Source organism: Clarias gariepinus, chromosome 6 (genome assembly GCF_024256425.1).
Source record: "Clarias gariepinus isolate MV-2021 ecotype Netherlands chromosome 6, CGAR_prim_01v2, whole genome shotgun sequence".
Taxonomy (NCBI): Eukaryota; Metazoa; Chordata; class Actinopteri; order Siluriformes; family Clariidae; genus Clarias; species Clarias gariepinus.
In genome coordinates this window covers 10301637-10314772 of record NC_071105.1, presented here as the reverse complement: position 1 = coordinate 10314772, position 13136 = coordinate 10301637, and the positions used below count along the sequence as shown (strand labels likewise).

Below are 13136 nucleotides of genomic sequence, written 5' to 3'. Positions count from 1 at the left end.
CATCCACAGTTAATAAAACACACATCTAACACACACATGCACAACCTGGCCGAAGCCACTACACCTTTCCCCAACAGGGTGAACACATAACAACCCCTCCCGCAAAGCATGATGGTTGCTAATCGAAACCCCGCCTACGCCACAATATATATATATATATAAACATATATATGTGTGTGTGTGTGTGTCGGAGTGTAGGGGTATGTGAAAAAAGTGGCATTGTTTGAAAAAGCTACAGTATAAGCACGGCTTAAGACTTGCGGAATGCAACGGGAATAATAATGTATAAATGTTCTACTTTTTTCCAGTGCAGTTGTTTTAAAATGAATATTTGTCTTGGCTTTGGACACAGTATAGAAGGCACTGTTATAGAAACCATATTCCCTATTTCATCACTCAACTATTTACTCAGAAATCAACAATGTGCATCACCATAAACAAATGGCCCATAGGTATGTTAGTGGTGCATAACTGCAAATGAAGACAGAACTGTATTTATGTGCAGTAGAAGTGATCAGGGCTCTGCATCGGTCAAGCAGCTGGCAAATTTTTTCTTTGATCTTTTTAATGCTCTGTTCTAAAAAATCTTTACGTGTTCTTCATATTGGTTAATTTTCTAATATTTTTAATTGGCACATTTGTGTGTCATTCATTACACTCCTAAAACACAAGAGGCTGAATCTTAGCCTTTACAGTTTCTTCATGTGCAATCGATCATTTCCTGCACATTCTTGTTCCCCATGTAAATAAATCAAACCAGAGAAAGCAAATACACTAAGCAAAAAAAAAAAACAACAACCCAAAACAAAACAATGGAATTCCCCTAAAGATGATAAGTAGATATGGGGTTTTGCTTTTTCTTGTTTGGCTAAAGTCAGAAGATTTGGAGGTCTGCGCTAAGCTTTATGCCTTACAAAACCATGCAGCCTAGTTATGCCACTTTAAATCTTGCAATAATTTTCTGCCAGTTCTGCATTTTACTTTTTATTTATTATTTTCATGAGTTAGTTTATTAAATAAAATTAATTTGTCTCTATCAGGTGTTTTTGAACTTGACCTCGAACCCTCGTACATATTCTAAGTGTGATCACATAGCTGATTCAAGTGATCCAATGAATACAGCAGTTTTTCATTTATTATGTATAATACATCAGTACACAGTATAAGACCTAGGCATTATACAGCATGGACTTCTGCAATACATTTATTAGTTATAATATAATAACTAAATGTGCCTTGTTACTGAAGATGTGTTTTTTTTAGGACAGCTCATTTAACTAAATAATGAGGACAGTCAATTAACTGAATTGAAAGTTTTTTTGCCAGAGTTTTAGTGTTATAGTGTTTTAGTCTCAAAAGCTCCATTACAGGCTCTAATACATTTAGTAGGCCAGAAACCATCTGCTGTCACAGAATGAGGCAATTTGATTGACATGACATGACCAGTCACAAATATTTTTTTCCATAGCCTGTACAATAAATTTCAGCCCGGTAACCTCTATTTTTCTCTAAGATTCAGACTGTATTTGTTATGTCCACTGACTGAGTGAAACAGTTGACTTTGTCTATTGTTGATTATTGATTGTGTACTTGGAAATAGCATCTAGTTTTAACAAACATCTTCAGCTAATTAACACCATTCATTAGTCAGTCTAAGGTGACCTGTGGTGGGTCAAGGGTAGTTCAGTGATTAAGGCATTGGACTAGGTTCAAACCCCAAGACCACCAAGTTGCCCTTGTGGGGCCCTTTGGAAAGGCCCTTAACCCTCAACTGCCCAGGCGTATAAGGAGATAAAAATGTAAGTCTCTCTGGATAAGGGTGCCTGCCGAATGCTGTAGCCTAAATGTAATGTGCAGACTCTAAATCAGACCCCCATCATTTCCCCACACACAACACGACACAATGATAAAGAAAAACAGGTGTTTGGAGAGTTTTGTTAATTTACATAGACTGAAGAATAAACACTGAAATATCTCATTTACATAAGTATTCAGACCCATCACTCACTAAGGTACTTGGTTAAAGCACCTTTGGCAGCAATTAGAGCCTCCAGTCTGCTTGTGAATGATGCTACAAGCTTGGCACAACTTTGTCTTGGACGTTTCTTCTGTTCTTTTTGGCAGAATTGTACAAGCTCAATCAGGTTGGATGAGCAGCGTTGGTGCACAGCCATTTTCAGGTCTCTCCAGAGATGCTCTATTGTGTTCGAGTCCAGACTCTGACTCTGTGTTCAGGTCCAGATCTTCCAACCTGAGATCCAAAACACTCTGGAGAAGGTTTTTACTCAGGAAAGCCCTTTATTTTTCTGCATCTTTTTTTCCCACGCTGTTCTGAGTAATGTCCCAGTCTCAGTTGCAAAAAACACATTGCTGCAGCATGATGCTGCCACCACCGTGTTTGACTGTAGGGTTTTAATAAGGTGCTGTGCAGGGCCGGTCTTCCTGATTCCAAATAAGATGATGCTTCCAGACAAGATGATTTTGTTTTTCATGGACTGAGAGCAGCTTTTTGGCAAACTCTCAGGAGGCCATGTGTCTTTTCGTGAGGGATGGCTTCTGTCTGGCCACTCTACGATATACTGTAGGCCTGATTAGTGGAGTGACACAGTGATGGTTTTTCTTTCTGTAAGGATTCCCCATCTCCACAAAGGAACCTCATGACCAAAGCTCTGTGTCCTTGATTAGTCAGTTTGGCTGGAATCTGACTGGAAAGCCTGTTGATTGTTCCACATCTCTTCCATTTACAAATAATGGAGTGTATCACCAAGCACTGTGGTCTTTTCAATGCTGCAGAAAGTTTCTTGTGTCTTTCCCCGATCTGTATTTCAACACAATCCTGTCTCATGTTTCTACAGATAATTCTTTCAACGTCGAGAATTGTTTTTTTTTCCTATAAATTAACAAAACATAAAAAACACCTATTTTTGCCATTGCGGAGTACTGTAATGTTCTGAGCTGGTGTGGCAAACCTTGTCTTTAATGTGTTGAAATGTAAGTACAAGAACATTTTGATGCATTAAAAAGATAGAATCAAATAGTACTGATAAGTAAATGTATTTACTTTCTTAATTAGATTTTTTTGTAAATACTGCTTTAGTTTGCTTGAACATATGATTTCTGAGTTAGCATCGCTGTGTTTTATCCTGCAATAATTTATGATCATTAGATGTGTGTGTGTTGTAACAACTGCAGTGTAGACCAAAAGTCTGCTTCTATAGTCAAAAATGTATTTAAAAGTACAATCAAATTTCATATGAGAATTTTAAGAGAAAATGCCATTGGATCCAGATTTTTGGGCCACACTGTATATTTCCTCCATGCCAATTGTACATCAGGATCATCCCACAAATAGATTTTTCCCATGGGAAAATCACATCACTGATACATACACACATAACCACACACGTTCTTATACACAGACAAACAGAAGGTCTTTTCTTGGGCTTCTTTGTCAAGCTGATGATGCGGTGGCATTCTGGAGAGCACTGTGCTCACTCATATCTTCATTTCCCCTTTATCACAGCATAAGAATAAAGACATAACTCATGAAGGGCTAGAGACGTCTTTTATGCTTGGGGAACTGGAGTGTATTATTTAAAGAATGAGTAAATGAAGAAGTCTACAGCCAGAAATTATGTTCATCTAAATGGAATGTTGTATACATCGTTATATCCACTTTAGCTGGTATGCGGTACTCAATAGATTAAGTATTTATGTTACTGCCTTTCCAAAAACGATTTTAAACATATGCCTTGATTCCTACAAACACCTGTCACAGAACAGTCAAGAAAATATATGAATATACAACAGATTTGTGTGGGAGTCAACAATGAATCTCAAGGTAACTTCAACAACGTTAATATGTGATCGTAGTGATTTGACAAGGTTTTAACATGTATTAGATTCTAAACGTGAGCAAGTACAGCAGGTATAGAAAAATACAAAAATAAATAAAATAATCACATTTGGTGAAGACAAACACAGTTTTTGTTTTATTCAGACGTATTTACTCAGTGCAACTTTTAACATTGAAGTGAAAGACAACACCAACATGTCAGTAAAAATAAAAAACAGAATCACTGAATTAGAAAAGGATCACCACCTGTCTAAAAATGATTTGTTTTCAATTTTTAATTTAATAATAATTTAATTTAATATTAATTTGATTTAATTTAATATATATATATATATAGCACTTTTAACAATGGTCATTGTCTCAAAGAAGCTTCATAGTCTGGTTCCTCTCAACGTTTCGTCCTAGTTCTATCTCAGAAGTTCTATCTATGTCTTTAAACATTGACCATTGTTAAAAGTGCTACATAAATAAAATTTAAGTTTTCATTTTTTTAAGTCATTTTCATTTTCCGTATATTCAATATTTTTCACTTGAATATTTAAAGTTGCACTGAGTAAATGCAACTGAATAAAACAAAAACTGTGCCTGTCTTCACTTCAGGCTGCAAAGCAACAAAATGTGATTATTTTAAAGGGGGTGATTCTTTTCCATACTCGCTGTAGTTCCAATATGAAAGTAGGCTAAATTAAATCATGATGAAATTGTCATGCTCATTAATAATCCAACTAAAACTAAATGTTTACCATGACAGAAATATTCAGTATACTGTATATCAATGTGTTGGGCTACAATGGTGACAAAATTGGCTTTAAATTATTTGTTAAAAATCTTTACTAAAATTTTTTATCAATAGCTTTAATAATTTAATATATAAATGTAGTTAATATTATTAATAATGGCATACATTTTTACAGATTACTTCTGCATATGTTAATCAACTTATTTCTAAAATCTTTTTTCTTTCTATTTAACATTGTTCTGGTCATATAGGTTTATTCGTATTCAGCTCTTATCTTTATAAGTGAAATGCTGGTATTTGCTAATGGATTTTCACATGTTCTTTAATTCCAGGCTGCTTAGATAAAAAGGGTTATAAAAATGCTAGTAGGCATCCTTGGAAGCTGTGTGTGCTTTTTGGGTAAATCAATAACACCAAATCACTCTGCTTATTAAAACATGACATGCAAAAATGTTGAGCTCCTATTACAGTTTTTTCTCTTTTTTTTTCGACTCTGTATCTCCGTTTCTCTCTTTACGTGGGTGGAATGTTTTTCCATTAGCTTTGTTCTCTGGACGGTTGCCCTGATTCTGAGATGTCGGTTTAAAACCTAAGTTACCCGTAGAGCCTTATCATCCCCTCTCACACTGCACTCTTCCTCAGGAAGCCTGTTCAGCACTCCCTTTATCTCACTTTCTCTCCTGCACCCTGCTCTCTGTCCCTGTGCCTCTATCGCAGCTGGACACTGCAATGTCTTTTCTCTCATGCGTTAATTCCATGCATTCTTTCCCTCTTATCCTGCTCCTGGCTTATGTTTCATCTGTGTTTCACCTCACATCATGCTGCTTAAAATGTAAGCAGTGCAATGTTCAAATTAGAGTTAACATTTACCGTAGCTTACGTTCTCTTGATTATTTATGACACTTATCTCTCAGTTAATTACTTTCAGGACCTGATTTAGTAATGATTTGCGTGTGTCATATGCAAGAAATTAGCATACCTTGTCTGCCTTAGTGAATATTTCATTTTAGACATTCTTATCCAAGAACAATAAGCACACACAAACATTTTATTTACATGTTGTTTTGTTTTATTACTTTTTATGTTGCATGATGCACATACTTCTTTTATGTTAATTTACTTTTACAATTCAATAATTCAACTTGAAGTTTGTTCTTTGATCACTCAGATTAGCAGTTTCTATTTGGCCTCACAGCAAAACAAGCGTCTTAAAGCTCTACTCTGACCCGAGTTATGCAGGGATATGCAAAGAAAGAATTTGACTGTGTAGTAAAGTATATGTGACAAATGAAGGCTTAACTTAAACTTATTGGAGAAACACTTGCTGCAAAAAGTGTTGTACATACAGTATGTACGAAGCAATTTATTTATTTATTTTTTTACTTGAAACAGTACTAACCACAATGGATGTTTTTCAAAAAACAAGCAAAAAATTAAAACCAAACAAAAAACAAGTATAGACCTCTTACAAATGGTTGAGATGTCACTCCATGGTAAATGTATGTTAAATATTAATAATAATAATAATAATAATAATAATAATAAACATTTTGAGCACATTATTTGTTGTGGCATGCTACGAAATAGCTTGAAGAAGCATACTATTTAAAGACAGCAACATCTATTTTTTTTTAATAAGATAGTGACTCAAAATGTGCTATATAGCAGAATTTTAAGAGGTTTACATACTTTATTTAATTTTCTCCCATGTTAGTTTATATTATCTGTGTAAATTTGGACTGCAATTCCAATGAGCTCCTAAACAACATAAAGTACTGTGCAAAAGTCTTGAGCCACCGCTCATTTCATCATTCCTCTGAAACTGCTCAGGTACAGGGACTGGACTGAAAATGAGAGGAAAAAAGTCCTTTAAAAGCAAAATATGAGTCTAAGTCTTTTGCACATTACTGTAGTTAGTTACAGTAACACACAATATGAAGGTTAGCTGTGGTGCAAGCAATTGACTCAAACACTTACTCATACAGTTATCTACTTAGCCAGTCACGTGGCAGTAACACAACACATTAAATCATGCACATATGGGCCAGAAGCTTTTGTTAATGTTTACATCCAGCTACAAAATACAAAAATGTGATCTCAATGGCATGATTGTTGGTGCTAGAAGAGCTGGTTTGAGGGGAATGTTTTCTTGACATATTTTGGGCCGGTTAATACCAATCAATCTCTCTCTCAATCTCTTTAATGCCACAGTCTATTTGAGTATTGTTGCTTATGATGTGCGTCCCTTTATGGCCACAATTTACGCATATTCTAAAGGCTACTTCCAGCTTGATAACAGACCATGTCACAAAGTAAAGGTCATCTCAATCTGGTTTTTATGGACATGACAATGTTAAGATCAAACAGTGCAGCTTGTGCAAACCACAAAACATAAATCCTACTGTATGTCCCGAAGATGTTCCAATGAACAATTTTTTAAGTAAAGATCAAAAGACCAAGCTACTTCCAGTATGCCACTGATTACTTTGCTGCTGGGAGACCACACACATTGAGTTGACTTGAAGAGCCAGCCCAATGGATTGTAAGTCACTGTGCAGTGCGTTGTGGTCTCCTGTTGATTGGAGTATTTTTTGTTTATTGTTTTAAGAATTTGGTCAGCTGGCTGGAGCATTCACAACATGAGTCCACCTCAACAGGAGTGTGACATGAACGCTGCTCCAATGTCCCCCAGCTTTGCTGCTGACTGACACTCGTCCGCCATTCTAGTTAAGTCAAGTAGGCTTTTATTGTCATTTTAACCATATACAGGTCAGTACAAAGTAAAACGAAACAACGTTCCTCCTGGTCCAAGGTGTTACATACAGTACATACAACATAAATTAATAAATCTACCTAGCTAACTAAATAGCGGACGGTAATATTGGAGAAAATAATTTAACAAAACTATTTGTATAAGTATACAACAGACAGCAAAAGTACAACATATAGTGCAAATGTGCAAACAAGAGTGACAACATGACAACTAAAAATGCTAAATAAATGTCCGCACAGAAAATGACACTATTAAAAATCACATTTAAAAATTCACTAATTATTATTATTTTTTCTCCTGTCCTGTTGAAAACATCAGGTAATGTGTTCTGTCATTTTGAAAATGATGGTGGTTGCTAGGCTAATGCCAACCATCCTCCTTTCTCATCTGGGCTTTTGGAGCGATATAAGCTTTTTTGTATAGACATAGGGTTAAGAGCCTTGTCCAAGTGTCGAACAGTTTCAGCCTGGGGTTGTGAGGTTCAAACCCCTGACCCTCTGATCAGCAACTCAGAGCCTCAATTCCAAGACCACCACTGAGGGGCCTGGCAATAGTATTTTATTACAATTATTCAACACCTTCTAACAAATCATGTGACTATTTAGCTATGCTGTAGTATAAATTGAATAAAAATGACATTTATATAATTTATATACAATAAATATTTATATATATTTATATATTGCCATCTGCATTATGCACATATTTCTCAGGTTCCACCTTTGCTTGTGTAAATGCGTAAAACTACATAAACCCTACAGGCAGCTGCATGTACATGTACAGAGTATTTTGATTACTTTGAACCTAAGTCTCTTAAACAATATACAGTAAGCTCTTTCTTAGTTACTGTTTGAAACTTCAATAATGTATTAACATATACTGTATGTTAGAACATTATTAATGCTGGTGTTGTAATGGAATATGACCTTATTACTGAAAAACATATGCATTTCTTATTTAGCCCAAGAACAGGTACATGTAAAAAAATAAAACGCTGTTATGGCATAGAATTCATACTTAATAATAGGTGTGCTGTTTGCCCAGCCTAAGCTGGCATATTTATATTTGCTTTTTCTTTTGTTTATCCTACTTTAAGGAAAGCTTTAGTCAATTTTACTTTAAATGTACACTAAAAACAGAGCTCAACAACCAGTACCAGTGAAAAGTTTTGACACACCTTCTTATTCAATATTTTTTTTTATTTTATTGTTTTCATCATTGTTTTTAAAACAAATATGGAATTAGACAAAAAAAAAACATTGAAAAAAAAAGTTAATATTTTTGATTCTTAAAGGTTTTGCTGTGATGGGAGCTTTGCGCACTTTTTGCATTCTCTTATGAGGTAGTCACCTGGAATGGTTTTCCAACAATCTTGAAAGAGTTCCCAGAGGTGTTATGTATTTGTTGGCTGCTTTTCCTTCACTCTCTGGTCCAACTCATCCCAAACCGTCCCACTAAGTGTAGACCAGATGGGATGGCATGTTGCTGCAAAATGCTGTGGTAGCAATGCTGGTTAAGTGTGCCCTTATTTATGACCAAGTCACCAACATGACTCCAACAAAGCACTGCCACACCATCACACATCCTGCTCTGTGCTACCCATTGGGAACCCCACTGTCAGGACATGTCTGTTCACCCTGTCTTTGTTAGAACCAAAAATATCACATTTGCACTCATCAGCCCAAAGACAGTTTTCCACTTCAACACCATTCCTTTCCTTGGGTGTTCTGGCCAAGCAAGTCTCTTCTGCCTGTGGTTCTTCTGAAGTTAAGGTTTTTATTTTTTTGCAACAATTCGACCATGAAGGCCTGACTCACGCAGTCTTCTCTGAACAGTGGATGTTAAAAAACTGTATGTCTGCCACTTGAACTCTGAGAAGCATTTATGTGGGCTTCAGTCTGAGGTGCTGTAAATCAGTGATTTCTGAGGCTGGTCATTCTAATAAACGTAACCTCTGCAGCAGACGTAGCTCTTAGTCTTCCTTTCCTGGGAAGGAGCCAGTTTTATTATTGCGTTTAATGGATTTGGCGACTGCACTTGAAGATACATTCAAAGTTCTGGAGATTTTTTTGGACTGACTGACCTTCATTTCTTAATTTAATGATGAACTTTTCTTTTTACTTAACTGAAGTGTTTTTCTTTTGCCATAATATGAATTTATACAATAGTTGTATGTAATAGCACTAATAGGGCTATTGACTCTGTACCCACCCTTCCTCTAAACAAGACAAATGATGCTCTAAAGCACATTAAGAAGGCAAGAAATTAACTCTTGATAAGGTACACCTGTAAATTGGAAACCATTTCCGGTGACTACCTCGTGAATCAGATAAGAAAATGCCATGAGTGTGCCAAGCTGTCATCAAAGCTAAATCTAGCTACTTTGCACAATCTAAAATATAAAACATATTCTGTTTTACTGTATAGTTACTATATACGTGTCTACGTCTGGAATGTGTCTATTCCATATGTGTTCTTCCACAGTTTGGATGTCTTCAATGATAATGTTGACATTAATAAAAATAAAGAAAAACACAAACAAAAGAGAAGCTGTGCCCAAACTTTCGACTGGTAATGTATATACAGTAATACACTGACACACACACTTATTTCAGCTCTGTCCAAGAAAGCTGTTATATTTCTCGTGTTTGATAATGATACAGTACAAGATTGCTTATGCTGGAAGAAGTGACAGAAGTGACACAAAACAGAGGAAGAAAGAGAACATTTCTTAGATATGTGATAAATGTGGAGGCTTTCTCTCTATATATAGCTGTGAAAGCTTTCCACGGCTCTTATAGTGCCAATACACCAACTTATCTTAAACCTAGGGAGGAACTGGAGAACTCAGATTTATCACATTGCCCAGGCATTTTTTTTCCCTCCTTGGCGTTCAGTTTCTTTCGCTTTTGCTATTTTCTTTATGGTACGCTGGTTTTGTGCAGGTAGTGTCTCAGTTTAGCATGAACAAATGAGATGGCAGGGTGTCTATTCCAATTTTGGCTGAAACGATATGTTATGCATAATAGGACTGACCACTGTAAACACACATGAATGATAAAGATCTGGTTGTAAAAATAGCAGCAGAACGAAGCGGACATCCCTAAACTGCTAAACTAGACAACCCGTGAGCTCTATTCCTGCTCTCTCGTCTTCTCTCTTCTCGCTTAGACTCTTAAGAAAACAAGTGGTCCTGCTGCTTTATACTTACATACTGTGTAGGTGCATTTCTTTAATAAAAGTGAATGTCAGTAGGAGGGAGGAGGTAAAATTTGTAGGGAGCATTTCTCCCAATTTAGCTGAACCAGCCAGCCAGAACAAACAAAAGGAATAAAAATGGATTTCATTGGTTAAATCAATCCTCTGGTGCAACACGCAATACATGCAAAGGGAATTCACTAAGAGATCCCACAGGATATAGTATGCATTACATTTGGAATCAGTCAGTGTCTGTAAGCACTGCTGTGATTCATAAATTCACTCCTAGGAACGCACAGCACTGACACCAGACTATGACTCACTCAGCTACATCGTGAAATAGAATCGGCAAAAATTTTTTCACTCTCTATCTGTATTTATTAACCACAGAGCCACCTACAAACATCTTTATAGTTAGTTAGTTAGTTGGGTAGGTAAGTGGGAAGGTAGGTATTGTAGATAGTTGAGCAGAAAGTTGTATCCCCTAATAATAATGTTGACTTTTAACTATGTGTCTTTGTTATAGTTAGTTAGTTAGTTTGTTCATTAAATGACCAGTAGTTGTTCATTCACAGAACATTATTTGTGTTGGTTGCCTGGTAAGTATTTTTTACCTACCTACCTAGTTAGTTAGATTGGCAGCCATTTAGTTAGACAGTTTACTAGAACTCACTGTCTTATCTTGTTTTTTGGTTTGCTTGTTTGATTCATTACAAATGTACAGATTGATACACCTTGTATACATATTTATAGTTAGTTAGTGAGTCAATTATGTAGGGAGGTACAGTAGGTACAGGACATAGTTAGATGGTTGAATAGACGGTTGAATTGATAATTACTAATTCTAGTAAGCAAATTAGTTAGTTGGTTATTTTATTAGTTAGTTAGGTAGTTCTTCACTGCTAATGAAGTTCTTTGTTTCTTTTTTGTTTGTGTGTTCTAGTTGATGGTTAGTTAGTAACTTTAGTTGTTTATTTATTTAGTTAGTTAGCTGACCAGTAGACATGTTATCCATGAAAAATGTTTTATATCTTTTCCATGGGTGTTGTAGTTGATGATTGGTTAGTCTCATGATTGGTCACTTGGTTGGTTAGTTTTTTTTTTTTGTTGGATTGTTGACTAGTAGGTCATGATTACTCAATCAGTCAAACACAGTTGGGAAGAGATTTTTTAAATAAATCTTTATAGGTATTTATTTATTTAGTTTGATATTTAATTATCTGTTTAGTTAGACCAGTAGTTCTTTTCCATTGATAATAATGTTGCCGTTAATTAGTTGTTGTCCATCTCCATCCAATCCATCCATCCATCCTTCTACTGTAGGAACCTCTGTTGTCCAACTAGGGCCTGTAGAGGCCAATGGCAAGAATTGGCGGCCAGTGGTGACCATTGTATTTGTTGCCATTTTGTACAACTGTGGTAGGACCTCCGGTCAACACTCACACACTACGGGCAATTCTGGAACGCCAGTTAGCCTAATCTGCAGGGTTTTGGACAGTAGGAGTAAACTAAAAAACCCAAAGGAAACCTACCAAGCACAGGGAATTGTACCCAGGACCTGGAGGTGCAAGGTGACGGTGCTTACCACTAAGCCACCAAGCTGCCTTAGTTGTTGTGCACTCATTTACATATACATTTAGGCATTTGACAGACGCTCTTATCCAGAGCGACTTACATTTTTATCTCATTATACATCTGAGCAGTTGAGGGTGCAACTTGGAGGTTGTGGGGTTTGAACCTGGGATCTTCCGAAACTGTAGTCCAATGCTGTAGTCCACTCATAATGTCTGTAGTCCACTCATAATAATGTACGCTATGATTAATGTTATGTTAGGACGATAATGTTAGGATGTATTTTATAATCTGTTTGTGATTGATGGATGATTGAAGTAGCTACAAAAACCTTAATAATTAAATAACTAAGGGGGGTGGCATGGCAAATTTTGTGATTGGATTGAAAAATCTGATGAGTAACGAGAGGCAAGGACAAAAATACTTTTTCTGGATTATTATATTTTTTAATGAAATGTCAAAATATGCAATAATAATATGTGTGCATAATTATAATTGATTGCAAATTAAACATCCTTTGTGTACAGAAAAGACATCTAATTTAAATCTTAAACAGTGTAATACAATGAATACAAAATGGGTCTATTCTGATTTAATGATGTCGCTTTATAACCAGTTTATATGAATTGTTAGTTCGGAGATATGACAATGCCATAGTTTGCGAATTTAGTGTTGAGGCATTGATAAGAGTGTGTGTGTGTGTGTGTGTGAGAGAGAGAGAGAGAGAGAGAGAGAAGTGAACCTATCATAGCATGGTTAATTATTGCCCCCCACCCTACACTAATGATTACACTGTTGAGTTGTGGGAGTTCACCCAAAGTTCAGTCATATTTACAAGGTCTACAGCGGACAGAGACGGAGCAGGAAAGATTTTCAACTTTCTCTGGGTCACTGCATCTGAGGCAGCATAGCATGTGAGTTTAACAGACATAAAAAAAAAAAAAAAGAAATGTGGGAAGGCGAATGTCTGGGTGGGATTGCAATGCTGGAGTGAACAT

At 36.0% G+C, this 13136-nt stretch overlaps 1 protein-coding gene across 5 annotated transcripts in view; it reads left to right on the top strand.

The window, feature by feature from the left end:
- kank4 (KN motif and ankyrin repeat domains 4) overlaps positions 1–13136 on the top strand; it is a 54706-nt gene that overhangs the window by 16341 nt on the left and 25229 nt on the right. For 2 of the 5 annotated variants that reach the window (XM_053499631.1, XM_053499632.1), the window contains exon 1: positions 7207–7321. The exons of 2 other annotated variants lie outside the window; for them this stretch is intronic. The gene's annotated coding sequence lies outside the window, so the exon portion shown is untranslated. Of the gene's footprint in view, positions 1–7206; positions 7322–12970; positions 13053–13136 lie in introns of those variants that run through there. One more of the 5 variants, XM_053499630.1, reaches the window with a different exon arrangement.